Source organism: Gadus macrocephalus, chromosome 23 (assembly GCF_031168955.1).
Source record: "Gadus macrocephalus chromosome 23, ASM3116895v1".
Lineage (NCBI taxonomy): Eukaryota > Metazoa > Chordata > Actinopteri > Gadiformes > Gadidae > Gadus > Gadus macrocephalus.
The window spans coordinates 1,171,560-1,189,900 of record NC_082404.1 but is presented as its reverse complement, the minus strand read 5'-3'; the positions used below and the strand labels follow the sequence as shown (position 1 = coordinate 1,189,900).

Below are 18,341 nucleotides of genomic sequence, written 5' to 3'. Positions count from 1 at the left end.
CCACTATAAGCGGATTCCACTGTACCCTTTTATTTAACACACACAGAACATTCAAACACTTTCATGACGCCACCTGCAACACACAAAAAAAATACGTTATGAGGAAGCCGGTCAGGGGACACGGTACAAACAAGGACATCGTAAAAACACTCACGTTACGGTTGCGCTGGCTTCCGGGTGCCGGGGGATGCGGGAGGACCCGACGGGAAGTCCGGAAGAACATTTGTGCGGTGTGGGGGTGACGTCAGACGGGCGAGACCAAGTGTGTGAGAGGAGAGGGGTGTGTTGGGGTACTTGGGGAATATTTAAGGTGTCAGGGAAGTAGAGGGTAAGGATGGGTTTTAGACGAATAGGTCTGGAGTAAGGTGGGTAACTAGGGGTGGGGATAGGTAAATCGGAAATGTGTAGGGGAGGGTTAATTGAATTAAGAGGGGAATGGGTCAGGCCAAGTAGGATATATTCAGGTCCAAATCATGTAGGTGGGGCAGAAGGGTCTGAGGTGAGCGGGTGACAACACCTGGCTCTTAGATCAGCCAAGGGCTTTATTAGTGTGACTGATTAGTGACTGTTGTTTTTTCGATTATTGAAAGTTTCGATTATTGAAAGTTATTTAGAATTATTGATTGTTTTTTTTTGTGTTTATTCATTATTCATTTTTTTTGCCTCCTGATGGACATTTTTGTACCGGAATAAATTCAGGCCAACGGCCTTACTAACATCGTTCATACTGCCTCCAATCCTTCCACCGCCGCAAGGCTCATCCTGGTAACACTCCTTAAGAACACTATGGCAGAAGATCGCCTCAATGCTCTGGCTATGCTATCTATTAGGGCTGGGCGATATGACGATATCGTACCGTGGACGATATGAAAGTGTCTACCGGGAGAGATTTGGCCATATCGTTTATACCGAGAGAGAAAAAAAATAAAAGAAATAAAAAATAAATGGCGGTGGAAGGAACTGCAGTTAACTGCAGTTGCGCCACAACGGGGCCCTGCAGCAGAGTGCTTAGCTGTAAGACATTTCACTATTCCCAGAAGAAGAAACTTCACCAGCCAATGTGCTTTCAGGTAACGTAACCTGCACGTAATTTGAGGTGAGGAAGGCAGGAATCATGGCGGAGGAAAGTGAAAGTTTTGCCACTATGCCTACCGAGCAGGCGGAGCCGGAGGCATCCCAATCATTGCAACACGAAGAGGAAGAACTCATTTCTAAAAAGGGTGCGTCTTCTGTTGTTTGGAAATTCTTTGGATTTAAAAAGACAGACAATGAACAGAAAACTATAGTTTGCAAAACATGTCGCAGGGCAGTTGGTGCCACGGGAGGAAATACAAGCAACCTCTTCCATCACCTAAAGATGAAGCACACCCAGCAATATTATGAAAGCCAAAAAATGCGCGGCCCGTCCACCACTCCAAAATTAAAAGCAGCACCTCAAGAACAAAAGAAGTTGGAAGATTCGTTTGCAAAAGGCACACCATACGACAAATCAAGAAGGTGGAAGGAAATTACGCAGGCCATCTCGACACATGTATGCAAAGACATGGTCCCGATTTATACAGTTGAGAAGACGGGATTCAAAGAATTAGTCTGCACCCTTGACCCAAGGTATGTAATACCTAGCCGCAAACACTTTAGCGAGGTTGAGTTGCCACGCTTATATGGAGAACCCCAGGGCGCAATTGAAAAGGAGCTACGTAGTGTTCTCTTTTTTGCTACAACAACATACATGTGGTCAAGCCGCACCACACAGCCTTACATGAGCCTAACGACCCATTATATTAAAGACTGGACACTGTGCAGTAAGTGCCTGCAGACCTCCTATTTCCCGGAGGACCACACGGGCGAAATGATCGCCCAAAACCTCAGGGAAGCGCTAGAGTCGTGGGGATTGCAAGAAGACCACCAAGTCTGTGTAACGACAGACAACGCCACAAATAACATCAAAGCACTCGAACTGAACGATTGGACAAGGTTACAATGTTTTGGACATCGTCTTCATTTGGCCATTGGTGAGTGTCTTATTATTATAATAATAATAATAATAGAAAAAAAGCATTTCACCACTTCTGCTACTTCTACACATTTCCTACTACTACTGCAGCATTCATTTTAATTCAGAAACATCACATATAATTGTATAAATAGAGGAAACATTTTACTTTACATTTAGCTGATATTACATACTTTGACTGCTTGTAATGCAGGACTTTTACTTGCATTTAATTTTAGTATTTTCACACTGGTAAAAGTACTTTTTACTGAAGAAAAGCATCAGAAAACTTTGTCCACCACCACTGATTGAATAATATGAAAATGATCATTTATATACATAATGACAAATTGATAAATGCATGTCTGCTGTCCTTAATGTGTAATAATTGAATAATTTACTTAACTAATCTCTTCCCCATTCTATGTTCACAGAGAGAAGTGTGAAAGTGCCACAGGTTGAGCGTGCGGTGGGGGTCTGTAAGAAAATAGTAAGCGCATTCTGCAACTCTTGGAAGAGAAAGCGTGAACTTGCAACTGCACAGGCTGAGCTGGGCCTGCCTGCACACCAGCTCATTACAGAGACTCCGACAAGATGGGGATCTCGGCAGCAGATGATCAAAAGGGTCCTTGAGCAGGAGAAAGCGCTTACACAGGTCCTTCGAGCTGACAAAAAGACGAGGCATTTGGTTTTAACATGGCAGGACATTGAGGTGCTTGAAGCTGTCAGCAAAGCGCTTAGCCCTCTTGTGGACTTCACTGATGCCTTGTCCGGGGAGCAGTATGTCAGTGTGTCATACTTAAAACCTGTACTCCACCTTTTCAATGAGCAGGTTGTGAAGGTACAGGAAGATGACAGCGAGCTCACCAAGAGCATCAAGACACGCATTCTGGAGTACCTGAATGAAAAGTATGCGGATCCAGTCACCCAGGAGCTACTTGACATGGCTTCTCTTCTCGACCCACGGTTCAAAACCAAATATATAAAGCCAGCGACGGTGGACTACATCAAGACCAAAGCTGCTGCAGAGATTGAGAACCTGGTTGCCAAGCAGGAAACGTCTGCTAGGGGAGTCTCCGTTCCACCACCTCAAGCTGCAGAGATTCCTCCTTAGAAAAAGAGAAGTTTGGGCAGCTTCTTCAAAACTGCAGCAGGCCAAGACCAAGCTGTCCCCGACAGAAAATCCATTGAACTGGAGTTAACCAGCTATCTCCAAACAGTGGAGGCTGATGGGGAGACCAACCCCCTGGATTGGTGGAGGCAGCACGAGGCCAATTTTCCCAGAGTGGCAAGTCTGGCCCAAAAGTATTTGTGCATTCAAGCCACAAGTGCCCCATCAGAGCGGGCTTTTAGCACAAGTGGGAACATTATAACATGCCGCAGAACAGCTCTGAAACCAGAGAGGGTTGATCAGCTGGTATTCTTTGCACACAATCTGTAGTTACTCCTTGATATACAAGATTGACATTTGCACACAGTTTATTTTTAAAGTGTTTATTTTTCTTTAAAATGTTTTTCATATTTGTATAAGAAGTTCAATGTTTACCTGCTATTTGCACAGCAGACAATTTTATTTTAGAAGTGTATATTGTATTTTCAAATATTTTTCATATTTGTATTAGAAGTTCAATGTTTACCTGCTATTTGCACAGCAGACAATTTTATTTTAGAAGTGTATATTGTATTTTAAACATTCTTGTGATGATGTGATTTATTTTTTATATTGCACTGCACTGACTGAAGCAAGGCAGGTGTGAGACTCACCTGTTTACTTGAAAAAAAATCTCATTTGTATTGAAGAAACAGTTCTATTTTTACCACCAGCTATTTGCACAGCACATAACTTTATTTTATAAGTGTATAATTAATATTTAAAATATTTGTGTGATGCTGTGATTTTTTTTTTACATTACACTGCACTGACTGACAGCAAGGCAGGTGTGAAGCACACCTTTAAAAAAAAGTTATTTGTATTGAAAAAACAGTTAAATGTTTACAAGATGTTTGCACTATATGACACAGCAGTTAATGACAGATTGTTCGCTACTTACTCCTTTGTAAGCATGGAAATTCAAGTTCAAAATAAAAGAAAAAACTGATCAAATGTGAATTATGGTTATTTTAAGCCATTTATTATTTTAATTTACTTCAAAAATACCATATTGTGATATAAAATTACTCATATCGTGATATAAGATTTTGTCCATATCGCCCAGCCCTACTATCTATAGAGAAAAAACTCACATGGGACATTCCATATGAGGTGGACACTGGTTGCAGACCCTCACAACCCCTCCCACCCCCCTCCTCCCCGTGAGGTGGACACTGGTTGCAGTGCAGACCCTCACAACCCCCCCACCCCCTCCTTCCCGTGAGGTGGACACTGGTTGCAGACCCTCACAACCTCCCTCCACCCCTTTCAAGTGTACTGTATATAGTTATCTGCAAACCAGTGTTGTTTTCGTCAGGCAAGACGAAAACGAAAATGACGTCGTCAGACCCCTTTTTTCCATGACGAAAATGAGACTAAGACGAACGTCACCAAAGCCATATAAAGACTAAAATGTGACGAAAAATGTAGACATTTTCGTCAGACGAGAACTAGACGAGACTAAATTGTTAGTGAGTGGACGAACAGTCACGCTTGTCCTAACAGTCACGCCCCCATCACACACTAAAAGCCTCGCTCGCGCGCAGCTGCGCCTGCACGCACACGGCACACACACACTACAGAGAGAGGCTGGTGGACGAGGCACACACACACTCAGTCATACACTACAGAGAGAGGCTGGTGGACGAGGCACACACACACACACACACACACACACACACACACACACACACACACACACACACACCATGGCAGCAGCAGCGGTGCCGGGTGCGGGTGATCGTAAAAAGTTTTGCGACGAAAACTTTTGAGTTTTCGTCGGACTAAAACTAGACTAAAACCTTTGGAGTTTTCGTCGGACTAAAACTAGACTAAAACTTTCAAAGATAGAAATGACTAAAATGGGACTAAAACTAAGAAGCATTTCGTCAAAAAGACTAAGACTAAAACTAAATCTAAAATGCCTGCCAAAAACAACACTGCTGCAAACTTATGGTGGCATCAGGCCTTCAGTGTGCATATTGTGTATAGTCCTCTGCAAACCTATTCAGGATCTGCATGTGCTCCTCCCAAGTGGTAGTGTACACAATCAGATCATCAAGATATGCGTTAGTTAGCCACTCCGGCCAAAACCAAGTTTACTAACCTCTGAAAGGTTGCTGGGGCGTTACACCAAACGCCAGTATACCGTCATGCCAAACGCCATGACGGTATACTGCAAGAAATGATCTGGGGTTACGAAGGCCGAGATTTCGGATTCGCGATCCGTCAGTGGTACTTGCCAATAGCCTTTGAGTAAGTCTAACTTACTAACATATTTAGCTGTACCCAAGTTATCCACGCAGTCCTCCATCCGCGGAAGGGGATACGAATCGGGAATTGTGACGGCATTCACTTTACGGTAATCCGTAATGAATTGTGGTGAACCATCGGATTTAGCCTCTAGAAGGCACGGAGAACTCGATACGGATGCTGTTTAATCGGCCTAGCGTTGTTAACGGCAATGTGATGCTTGTTGGGAAAAATAACCTGATGAGCACATCATATGGCAGGCACATTAATATATAGTCGACTCTTGCTCTAAACCCAACGAACACATAACACAAACATGATAATATATAGTCAGGTCAAGGCCGGAGCTGAAGGCCCCATCTCCCAGGCAGGCAGATGGTGGACACTCAGACAATGCACCAGTATCATCTCCAGAACGGGAGAGCCACATTTAATTTACCACACAGGAGACACCTCGAAGCTCTCCCCCACTAGAAGGAACACATGCAGATACTAGGGGCCTGAGAGCCACATTTAATTTATCACACAGGAGACACCTCGAAGCTCTCCCTCACTAGAAGGAACACATGCAGATACTAGGGGCCTGAGAGCCACATTTAATTTATCACACAGGAGACATTTTGAGAGCTCTGCCCCGTTAGGAGGAACCAAGAGATACACCTGCCCATACCAGGGCCTCAGAGCCACATTAAATTATCACACACAAGACATTTCAGGGGGGCACTCCCCCGTTTTAATTTATCACACCAGAGATACGAGGAACTCTCCCCGTTACGAAGCTCTCTCAGGGCCTGGGAGCCAAAACACACCGAACCGCACACACCTCAAACGCACACACCTCATCGAGAGGAGGATACAGCATAAGACTGTATCACACAGGGACTCTTCACCTTCTTCTGAAGCAGACCTTCCACGGAGGCGAAGCTCCAGACGAACCATCAGCGCTGATTAGGGACTTAGACATATTCGATTTCTCACGCTTTATGACTCTGTATAACCGTTGCCACTTTACTTAATAAATCCAAGGTCCTCGTGCCGATAGACTTTATTACCTCTCCGTCTCATTTTATCTGGTCCAGTAGCTAGACAGACCGTTTTTCCCAACAATTTGGTGACCCCGACGTGATTTTTTCTGAATTGAACACGCAACTGGGAAACGAGAGACGGAGAGCGGCACGACCTCGGGACCCCGGAGCACCGGACCGGTTCCTGCAGTCTCACCTCGGGCCCAACAAAAGGTAGGCAGAACCTGTTGATAAAATCCAAACTCTGCATAGTTATATAGGAATCACATTAGGAGGTGAGACTGTGAGAGCGGTTCGCTACGGGATATCTCGTGGGGACGAATAGGACTGCATCCCAGTATTTCCCCCTAAATCCGATTGACCCTGAACGCGTGACACATCGAATATCGGCTCGTTGCATGGTGAAAGAATACCCTCGAGACCATAGGGCCTATAATAATCGGTCATAGTGATACAAGACTACCGATGGCCTAGTGATAAATGCCTGGGCCAAAAGTGGACCCGGAGGGATGCCTGGACCGCGGGTGGAATCCAGAAGGGAATGAGAAGAAGAACACTAGGGCCTATAATAATCGGTCATAGTGATACAAGACTACCGATGGCCTAGTGATAAATGCCTGGGCCAAGAGTGGACCCGGAGGGATGCCTGGACCGCGGGTGGAATCCAGAAGGGAATGAGAAGAAGAACACTAGGGCCTATAATAATCGGTCATAGTGATACAAGACTACCGATGGCCTAGTGATAAATGCCTGGGCCAAGAGTGGACCCGGAGGGATGCCTGGACCGCGGGTGGAATCCAGAAGGGAATGAGAAGAAGAACACTAGGGCCTATAATAATCGGTCATAGTGATACAAGACTACCGATGGCCTAGTGATAAATGCCTGGGCCAAGAGTGGACCCGGAGGGATGCCTGGACCGCGGGTGGAATCCAGAAGGGAATGAGAAGATAAAACTAGGGCCTATAAGAATCGGTCATAGTGATACAAGACTACCGATGGCCAAGTAATAAATGTGTATTAAATAATTCTGTGTGGTAAGAAGGTTAGAGTCCCTTTGCAGAGGGAACCGTATGCCTGGGGCACGAGTGACACACAGAGAGACTGTGTGTGTGTGTGTAAGAGGCCCAGAGAGGTTGAGACGGAGAGACTGTGTGTGTGTGTGTGTGTGTGTGTGTGTGTGTGTGTGTGTGTGTGTGTGTGTGTGTGTGTGTGTGTGTGTGTGTGTGTGTGTGTGTGTGTGTGTGTGTGAGAGGCCCAGAGAGAGAGAAAGACAGAGAACAAGCGTATTTGTGGGCCGGCTAAATATAGAAATAAATCAATTAATGATAACCCGGCTATGTGTGCAGCGCTTGCTTGCTTTGTTGTGCTCAACGCTATTTTGCCGTGTCTAATGATTGTGGGCGCGGGACACAGAATGAGAAGTCTGTTGATATGTTTCTGTGTGCGTCGGCGAGAAAGAGGGAATCTGTGAGTGAATCAGTGGGTGTGTATGCGTGGCCTGCTCTATCTTTACCCGTTAAAACGGGTAAAGGAAAGAATAGATAGATTGATAATAATGAATAATGTCTCTCTGACGTATTGCTTCGGTCTATGGCTTAACCAGCGGACCTAGATAAATTGACAATGATAAATAACTTTTTCACTGTGTGGCTACAATCTACCGTTTGACCCGCTAAAACTAGACCTAGATAAGTTGACAAAGATAAAGGATATCTCTTTTACTGTGTTTCTTTGAATTACTACTGGACCTGTCGCATAGATAAACTACGATACTAAACAACAACTCTTTGTCGCGTTGGTTGACGATTTAGTCTGTTGAAACAGATTAATCAATAAGGAGAGATAACGATTATTGGCTATGAGGAATATCTGGATGTATTGAATAACGACTCTAGGCCCTGTTGTTGTTTTTTTTGCTCCCCCCCCCCCCCCTGTTTTTCCTCCTTTTCTCCTCCTCCAAGAGTGACAAGAACTACCCCCTAGTCTCTCATCCGCTCTCGTGTGTTAGACAGGCCACACAGAGTTATAGCATCACGGCCGCCATTTTTTGAGTTCTCTCACTCAGTCCCAAGCCCCACCTCCCCCTCCGCCTAAACTGGACAACTCCAACCCTGCCCTTCCCCAACTACAGCGCCCCCTACTGGACCACTCCGACTCTGCCCTTCCTCAACTACACCGCCCCCTACTGGACCACTCCGACTCTGCCCTTCCTCAACTACACCGCCCCCTACTGGACCACTCCAACCCTGCCCTTCCCCAACTACAGCGCCCCCTACTGGACCACTCCGACTCTGCCCTTCCCCAACTACAGCGCCCCCTACTGGACCACTCCAACCCTGACCTTCCCTGACTACAGCGCCCCCTACTGTACCACTCCAACTCTGCCCTTCCCCAACTACAGCGCCCCCTACTGGACCACTCCAACCCTGACCTTCCCAGACTACAGCGCCCCCTACTGTACCACTCCAACCCTGCCCTTCCCCGACTACAGCGCCCCCTACTGGACCACCCCAGCCCTGCCCTTCCCCAACTACACCGCCCCCTACTGGACCACTCCGACTCTGCCCTTCCCCAACTACAGCGCCCCCTACTGGACCACTCCAACCCTGACCTTCCCTGACTACAGCGCCCCCTACTGTACCACTCCAACTCTGCCCTTCCCCAACTACAGCGCCCCCTACTGGACCACTCCAACCCTGACCTTCCCAGACTACAGCGCCCCCTACTGTACCACTCCAACCCTGCCCTTCCCCGACTACAGCGCCCCCTACTGGACCACTCCAACCCTGCCCTTCCCCGACTACAGCGCCCCCTGCTGGACCACTCCGACTCTGCCCTTCCCCAACTACAGCGCCCCCTACTGGACCACTCCGACCCTGCCCTTCCCCAACTACAGCGCCCCCTGCTGGACAACAACAACCCTGCCCTTCCCCAACTACATCGCCTCCAAATAGACAGCATCAATACCAATCCAACCCCAACTCTCGATCACCCCCTGCTAGAAGAATTATCCCAGTTACTAATAAAGACAAAAAAGACAAACCTCCCCGCATCCGGCCTTCAGTGTAAAGGCGTCCACAACCCCGACCACCCCATACCAGGCTGTTGTCAGAAGAAGCGGCGAACGCGCCCACGATGTCAGACGAGCAACGGACCAGAGCGCTGGGCTGGTTGTGCCTCAACGCCGTACCAGGGAAAATATTGAAAGGCCAAGACCGGAAGAAATGGGAGGACCGATGTGAGGTCTACATCAAAACCTGGCAGAAAGAGGGCGTGATCCGAATGGGACCCCTCGACCAGACCGGCCGGGCCGCCATACGTGCGCACATTGGCAGCCAGTATGAGCAGGCGAAGGTCCGCCGCAACAACGCTGGAACCAAGGCGGGACGAGCGGATGCACTCGAAGCCCAAGACCGGATACAACAAAAGAGAATCTTAGTATTAAATGCATTGGCCTCTTGCCTCCCGCCCCACACCCTAAAAATAGCCCCCTCCGCTAGGAATCCCTTCCTAGCGGACCTTACAACCCCTGCCCAACCGAACCTGATAGCCCCAGTCTATCCGGCACCTACCCAATCGAGCCCGACAGCCCCGCTCTATCCCTCCCTACCGAGGGCCGATGTACAGGCCCGCCCACCTCCGTACTCCTTCCCCTATGCCCCGACCGACTTCCCGCCCCTGCCCACCCAGGTACCCGCAGATGGAGTAAGTGACACCGAGATGGGTCGTACCCAGGTCCCTGCGCCCCCCCATCTCATGTACCCAGTTATCGAAATAACCCACGCCACACCTCATTCCCCGGTCACTGTGACCTGGCAAAACCCCGCCCCCCTGGAGCCAGAACGAGCCAAAGAAGGGATCCACTTCACAAAGAGAGACCATCCACAAAGCAAGGACAGCCTGAAGCCGACGATAGCTTCCTCCCCATGCCCGATGATACCAGGAAGAGCCGGGCCATTGGGGCAAGAACCACCCAGCGCCAAGAACTGGACATCCCCCTCCTCAAACTACAGCCAAGCCCCCGAAACCAGGCTACCTCCACCAGAGCGACCCCAGCCGAAAGCTGAAAGGATACAGACGCGGATCGGCACCCCTGGCGCCAGCACATTGGACCTGGACTCCTTCCTGATCAACCTATCGTCTAGAGAAGATGAAGCAGAAGTGGCAGGAGCAATAGAAGAAATGAGAAGACACTCCGGGATCCCCCAAGGGAGACACACAAGACACGAAGAAACAGATGATGATGACGCAGACACCTTGGAATGGGACCCACTGGGAGCAAAATGGAAAGAGGAAGCGTTGGAAAGAAGGACCCACAGCATCGAGACAGAAGTCCATCTCCTGTCTCGACAGCTGCGGGAAAGGGACGAAGGCAGAGACCAGAGGTGGGGAAGAGGCGCAATCCGCGGGACAATTGGCCCGGGCAGATCACGAGCCCGAAGTACCGGAACCTCGATCACGACCACCAGCACTCCACAAGAGTCCGGGTCCCAAAGGAGCCGAGCCCCCAGCCACCGGAGGAACCGCGATCAGAATGAAGGCCCAGAGTCAATGTACCCACTAATGGACACCCCTGCAGGACGAGCAATGTACGTTCCCTGGACCCACCGTGACCTCAAGGGACTAGTGGAAGACCTTCCCTCGCTCAAACTGGGGGCGGGCAAGTGGATCAGGAACCTCGAGCGACTGACCACAGCCGACCGGCTCACCATGGGGGACATCCGAGCGGTCCTCATGAGAGGAGAAGGACCCCGAGCAGTCAACGACGTGGAAAACGCGGCCAGAACCACCAGAGAGCCGGACGACTCCCCCTTCGACCCCTTCCGCCCCCTATGGTGGGAGGCCCTGAGGGGCCTCTACCCCCCCCAGAACTCAGCAGCATGCATGACCGGCCTGAAAAGAAATCCTAGTGAATCAGCGGGCGAATACCTTACAAGAGCCACTGAACGATGGAAAGACGGATTCGGAACCCTTCCAGGAGCCTCCGAGGCCACCGAAGCCATGTTCCGGATCGCGGTTGAGACGGGTCTCTGCACCAAGATCCGCGAAGGCCTCAAGACGGTGATTGGACTCGGAAGAATGAACGCCATGGACTGGGAGGAAGCCATTACACACCACGTGAACCTGGAGCAAGACCGGGAAGACGAAGACGTCAAAGAAGACCGCGACCTGAAGAAACGACTCTTGCGCATGGACGTGAAGAAAGCAACCCAGGAACACAACTGGGACAAGAAAGAGTCCAACAAAGACCACGCCTCCGAGATCATGCCCCTCGAAGTGGCCCAGCCTCTGGCCCCGCCGCCTACCCCCAACCCCTTGGTACAGCCAAGCGGACCTCCTCCGACCCAGGTGCAAGCCCCTCCCGCTCAAGCATGGGAGCCCCAATCCCCGCCGTACCCATACCCTTATCCCCAATACCAACCCCCGAACCAATACCAACCCCCGAACCAATACCCACCCCCGAACCCATACCCACCCCCGAACCCAGCGACACAGACGGGACCCGGGATGTACCAGAACCAACAGTCCAAACATAGAGGCGGACTCAAATGGAGAGGAAGGGCCCGGGGCCAAAACACAAACCCTACCCGGTCCTACCCCTGCTTCGTTTGTGGGCTCCTAGGACACTGGGCGAAGGACTGCCCCCAGACGGGACAGCCAGGGATGCAACACGACCAACAACCGCAACCCAGTCCGCCCTACGGTAACCCTGGTAATGGATCAACACAGGCCTCAAACCCCGGAACCCCGATGTACCCTCTCTGGAGGGACCCGGGATACGACAGCCAATACTGACGGGACCCGAGGACCTCGAGAGGGACCCAGGTGGTGAACCTGGGAACGGGAGCCCCAATGGTGGATGGACTCGTAAACCAGACCCCGATTCGATTCATGGTCGACACCGGAGCCACAGTTTCCACCATCGGGAACCTGAACCATGAAATCCCACCCCTCTCCACTCGAACCCTGACTACCATGGGGTTCTCGGGAATAGAAAAGAACAACCCCCTCACCACCCCCTTGCCGCTCACCATCCTGGGGCAAACCTTCTACCACTCCCTCCTATATGCCCCCGAGTGTCCCACCAACCTCATGGGTAGAGACATCCTGAGCAAGATCAACTGCCGCATCAGCTGCTCCCCCGAAGGAACTACAATGACGACAGAAGCCGACCAACCCCTCCAGATGATGCTAGTGCATGAACCCCCGCCCCTGAGCCCCCTGTCAGATATATATTGGATCCGGAACATGACTACCCCGGACGGACTCAAGCCCCTAGAAGAAACGTATCGAGAGTGGGCCCCCTGGATCCATCAACAAGGGGACTCCTACCCACCGCACGACCCCCTCCACACGACCCTTAACGTCCTACGAGACCCAGACGAAAGCTACGACGAACAATGGAGACGCACAATGGAGGGAACCGGCCAGAAGTGCTTCTATGAAGCAATGTACATCGGACCTGAGGGGGTGGCGGCCCCCACCCTTCTCACCCCAGATCAACAATACTGGTACCGTCTCAAACCCGAGTCCCGACCACACGTGACCCTGGCAGTGGCCAAGCACCACACGGCCATGAAGCTGGGGCCCATGGTCTGCCGAGCGGCTCAAGTACGAGAGTGGGCCCCCACCGACAACCCACGCATACACATAGCCCCTGGCGCAGGCTTGATCCGAGTCTCCTTCCCCCGGACGGCCTCCTGGGGGGTGGCAGAACGAGTGGAGCGCGAACGACCGCTCGCCCCCGAGGATGTCAACGCCCCCAGCCTCCTGGAAGCCGAAGACCCCGACGTAAAGATCATGCTAGACGACCTCCCTCCGGAGCTCTGGGCCACCGGCGCCTACGACATGGGGTTTACCCCCCAGCACAACATCCAAATACCTCTCAAACCCGACCAAACCCCGATTCACCAGCCCCAGTACAAGGTCAGACCCGAGGCAGAAGCAGGGATCACAGCCACCATACAGGGACTCAAAGAGGCAGGAGTCCTCCGACCCTCTCAGTCCCTTTGGAACACCCCGATTCTCCCAGTAAAGAAGGCGGACGGACTCACATGGAGGATGGCCCACGATCTCCGTCTAGTGAACGACGCCACAGAAGGACCCCCAGAGAGGGTGCCGAACCCGCAGGTGGCGCTCCACGTGGTTAACCCCGAACACCTCTGGTTCTCTGCAATAGACCTGGCCAACGCCTTCTTCTGCATCCCCCTGAACAAAGACTCACAAGACATCTTCTCTTTTACCTGGAAGGGAGAGAAACTCACCTACACCCGAATGCCGCAGGGGTACCGATCGACCCCCACCATATTCAACGACTGTGTGCGGAAGGACCTCAAGGACACTGTACTTCCCGACGGAGTGGTTATGGTCCAGTATGTAGACGACATCCTGCTCGCTGCGCCTACCAGACAAGCCTGTGTGGACGCTACCAAGACCCTGCTCGAGACCCTAGGGAAAGCAGGGTACAAGGTCAAGCGGCCCAAACTACAGGCTGTCCGGCCCAGGGTGAAATTCCTGGGGAGGTTGGTCGGAGGAGATACCAGAGACATGACCCAGGACACCCGAGAAACCATCCTGAATTACCCAAAACCCGCCACGGTTCAGCAAATGTTGGCCTTCCTGGGCCTGTGCAATTACAGCCGCCAGTACCTCCCGGAATTCACAGAGCGGACGTCCGAACTCCGCCAGATGGTCACCACAGCCGGGGCCCGACACCTACGGGCCCCTCTGGAATGGGACCCAGGAAAAGACACCGCCTTCCATCAGCTGAAGCAGGCCCTCCACTCAGCCGCCGCCCTCCAAGCCCCCGACTATACGACCCCCTTCCATCTGGACGTCACACAGAGGAACGGAAATGTAGCGGCCACCCTCTGGCAGGCAAAGGCCGGCACCCGAAGGATCCTCCTCTACCACAGCTCGGCCCTACCCACTCCGGCCCTAGGACTCCCTCACTGCGCCAGACATCTCATGGCCATCGCCATCGCCCTACGAAAAACACAGTTCCTCACCATGAACAACCCCACGGTGGTGCACACCACCCACGGAGTTAAGGCTGCGGTGGAGAGCTCACTCTTCACCCTGTCGACCGCCATCACCCAGATCCGGTTGACCGAGGCCCTGACAGATCCCTCGGTGAGCTACTCGACGAAAGGAGTGAATATGACCGGAGAGTATCCCGCAGACACGGACGGCACCCCCCACAACTGCACGCCTCGCATCCTGTCGGAACTCCGAGCACGACCAGACCTCCAAGGGTCACCCCTAGAAACACCCAAAACAGTGTGGTACACCGACGGCTGCTGCTACAAGGATGCCCTGGGAACCAACATCGCCTCTTGGGCGGTGGTGGAACAGGGGCCGACAGGGGTCTGCCACACCAGACACTCGGGGATACTCCCGGAGTATCCCTCGGCCCAAAGGGCTGAACTCACGGCCATGGTCGTAGCCCTCAAAGCCGCGAAGGGCCTACGCCTCGACCTTTACACCGACAGCAACTACGTGTACGAGCTCTGCCATCTGAACGCTACCCAAGCAGAAAGGCGGGGTATGTTGACCTCTACAGGGGCGCCCCTGAAGCACAGGGACCTCGTCGTCCGCCTGCTCCTCGCCATTCAGCTACCAGAGTCTGTGGCCATCGTCAAGTGCCAGGGCCACACAAAAGGAGACTCCCTGGTCACCCGCGGTAACAACGCCGCCGATGCGGCCGCCAAGAAGGCGGGGGGCTACACACCGCCGCTAGTCCTGTCCCTGATGAACCCCCTAGGAGAGGGGCCACACCCAAGGAGCATGAGCGACTTCCTGATATGCCTTGGCGAGATGCAAGAACACGCCGGTCCTTATGAGAAAAGCACCTGGATCACACGAGGATGCACTAAGGACGAGTCCGAAATCTACCGCTACTCAGATGGCAAACCGGCACTCAGCTCCCGAGCTCTCTCTCTCATGGCTCGGTCACACCACTCCCGTACCCACCAGTCCACCACCGCGACAATGGAGACAATCCGGCGAGACTGGTGGCACCCCGAAATGAGAGCCAGCATCCAGGAAGTGATCAGAGACTGTCACGCCTGCCAAATACACAACCCACGCCCAGCCCACAAACCCCCTAGAGGAGTTTTCCCTGTTCCCCAACTACCCTTCCAAGAACTCTACATAGACTATACCGACATGGGGCTGGACAACCGCACCCAGGGGAAACGCTACCTCCTGGTGATCGTCGATAGATTTACCAAATGGGTAGAGGCCTTCCCCACCAAACGTGAAGACAGCGCGTCCGTGGTCAAAATTTTGCTAAATGACATCATTCCCCGTTGGGGCTACCCCAAGCTACTCTGCTCAGACAACGGGTCCCATTTCTCTAACGCCAAATTGCAGGAGGTAGAGGCCACGTTAGGAATAGCACACCGGTTTGGCTCCGTCTACCATCCCCAGAGCCAGGGACTGGTGGAAAGGGCGAACCGGACTCTCAAAAGCGTGATCGCGAAGGCAGTTCACCCTGGGGACACAGGTCCCCAGCAGCAACAATTGCTGCAGGAAGAGCTAGCGGGCTACGCCTCTAAGAAAAAGATGAGCTGGATAGAGGCTCTCCCATTGGCGTTGTTCAGCGTGCGCTCCCATCCTAGCTCCCGGTGCGGGCTTAGCCCCTTCGAGTTAGTGACAGGTAGGCCCATGCCCGGGCCACATTCTCCCCCCAGGGGCCCGGTACTAGACCATTATGATGAAGCCCTCTTAGAATATGTACAGGCCCTGACTCTCGCCTCCCGAGCCTTGTACACACAGGTCACCTCCCTCCCGACCCCCGCAGATCCCAACCCCGTCCTCGTTAATCCCGGGGATTGGGTCTGGGTCAGGGTCCACAAGAGACAGTGCCTTCAGCCACGATGGGAAGGCCCCTATAAGGTACTTCTGGCCACCCCCTTCTCTGTCTCCCTTTCAGGAAAGAGCGGCGCCCGCTGGCACCATCTGTCTACCACCCGCAAGGCCGACAACCCACATGACCGCACCCTGGCTACCGTTCAACGCGACCTCGCACGGCTGCATCATGAGGCCACCACTGACGCCACAGGAGGCCCGGACCAATAGACGTTGCATCATCGGCATGGTAGGAATAACTGGAGTCATGATGGGTTTCTTCATCCTGTGGGGAATGGACTTCCATACAGCCATCCCGGGGAAGTTCTCCACCATCGAGCCCCCGTCTACGACGATACAACCCTCATCGGAACCCCCAACCCAGGGTCCACACCGCCACAAGAGACAGACACCCCTGCAAGCCGTCAGGTCCCCCAGCGACCCCTGCCTCAGCCGATACGGTGGGCTATCCTTAACCTATACTTACGGTTCCAGCGCCGCCTATACCTTCCTCCTATGCGACGTCGTTTCGTGCGTAGGCGGACCCGCAGCCTGGGAAAAATACGATGCATACATCTGCGATAAACCCAAGGGTTCCTTAGCGGGAGTCCAGGGCAACGGGGTAATGAGGTCCCCGGACAACAGCATAAGCCAGCGCTGGTGTAGTGGGTGGGGGAATGTACTATGGATGACAGGGAAGCACCAGGGGTACTATGTGACTAACCGCTCTCAGACTCTCCACAGGCCTGACGCGACGGCCGCACTACAGGCGAATGGCTTCCTCTCGGGAGGCAACGGCAGAATCACCCTTACCCTCAGGAACATTACCAGCAACCCGTACCAAGGATGGGGTAAACCCAAATTCGGGTCGATTCGGGTGTGCGGGGTGGACACTGACTCTGCCTATCTCGCGTTCGGGGTGTCCCATTCCGGCCCGGACACGCTGGCCTTGTTGAAAGTAAATTTCAGAATGGCCCCCACCACACTCACCGCACCAGCCTCCAGGGCCAACACGACAACTCCTACACCCCAGGTCCGACCCATAATGACTCGCGACGGCCCGGTCACGATTTTTGATTTAGATTCCGTGGGGCGGCTCCCCACCCACGATTCCATCGCGCTCGCAACCGGCTACGCAGACGATAATGCATGGCTCAGCTGGATTGCTGCTACGATCCGATTCCAGGGGCTGTCCGACTGCGTAGCCTGTGCGTCAGCTCGCCCCCATCTAATCTCGACCCCGGTACTGTTCGATTTTACCAGCGACCCCATCGGCTCTCATTGCATGTTAGCTCTGTTTGTTACCCGCAAACCGGCCGGCTGCGGCCTCCTTAGCTCTCTGTTTCCACCCGGCCTTAACAACTCACTTCCCCCGGTGTACTCCCCTGGGGAGTACACCCACTCTTGCATCACCAGGGTCGGTACGGTAAATGTTGGGGCGGTACCACCGTTGTGGTGCCACTCCATCACGAACGTTACGCTTTGGCCCAACATGACCAAACCGGGCCTAGGACGACAAGACCTATTCTGGTCCTGTGACAAATTCACCCTTAGACTTACACTCCCGGCACAATGGTCCGGAACCTGCATTATAGTGCGGCTACTTATGCCCGTCACGCTCTTTACCCGGGGTTCGCCCGGGCCCGATAACCAAAATACCTCTCGACACCGCCGCGACACCGCTCTCACCGACCACTTTGACCTAACCAAGAACACCCCCACGTACATGGATAGCATAGGCATTCCCCGGGGCGTTCCGAACCAGTTTAAGTTAGCAGATCAGATAGCCGCGGGTTTCGAGAACATACCCCTTATCTCTGCCATATTTCCAATCACCCCCAACAAAAACGTAGATCGCATTAATTACATTCACTACAACGTCCAGCGCCTATCCAACCTGACTCGCGACGCGGTAGAAGGGCTGGCCTCACAACTGGCCGCCACCTCTCTAATGGCGTATCAAAACCGTCTGGCCCTGGACATGTTGTTAGCCGAGAAAGGGGGGGTCTGTTCGATGTTTGGGGCTCAATGCTGCACCTTCATTCCCAACAACACGGCCCCTGACGG

General features: G+C 52.6%; 1 long non-coding RNA gene across 1 annotated transcript in view; it reads right to left on the bottom strand.

Moving 5' to 3' along the window:
* Positions 1 to 21: 21 nt before the first annotated feature.
* LOC132452090 (uncharacterized) overlaps positions 22 to 18,341 on the bottom strand; it is an 83,332-nt gene continuing 65,012 nt past the window's right edge. The window contains exons 2-3 of the long non-coding RNA XR_009524232.1: positions 155 to 762; positions 22 to 73 (exon numbers count right to left, since the gene is read on the bottom strand). This is a non-coding gene — a long non-coding RNA (uncharacterized LOC132452090). The remainder of the gene's footprint in view (positions 74 to 154; positions 763 to 18,341) is intronic.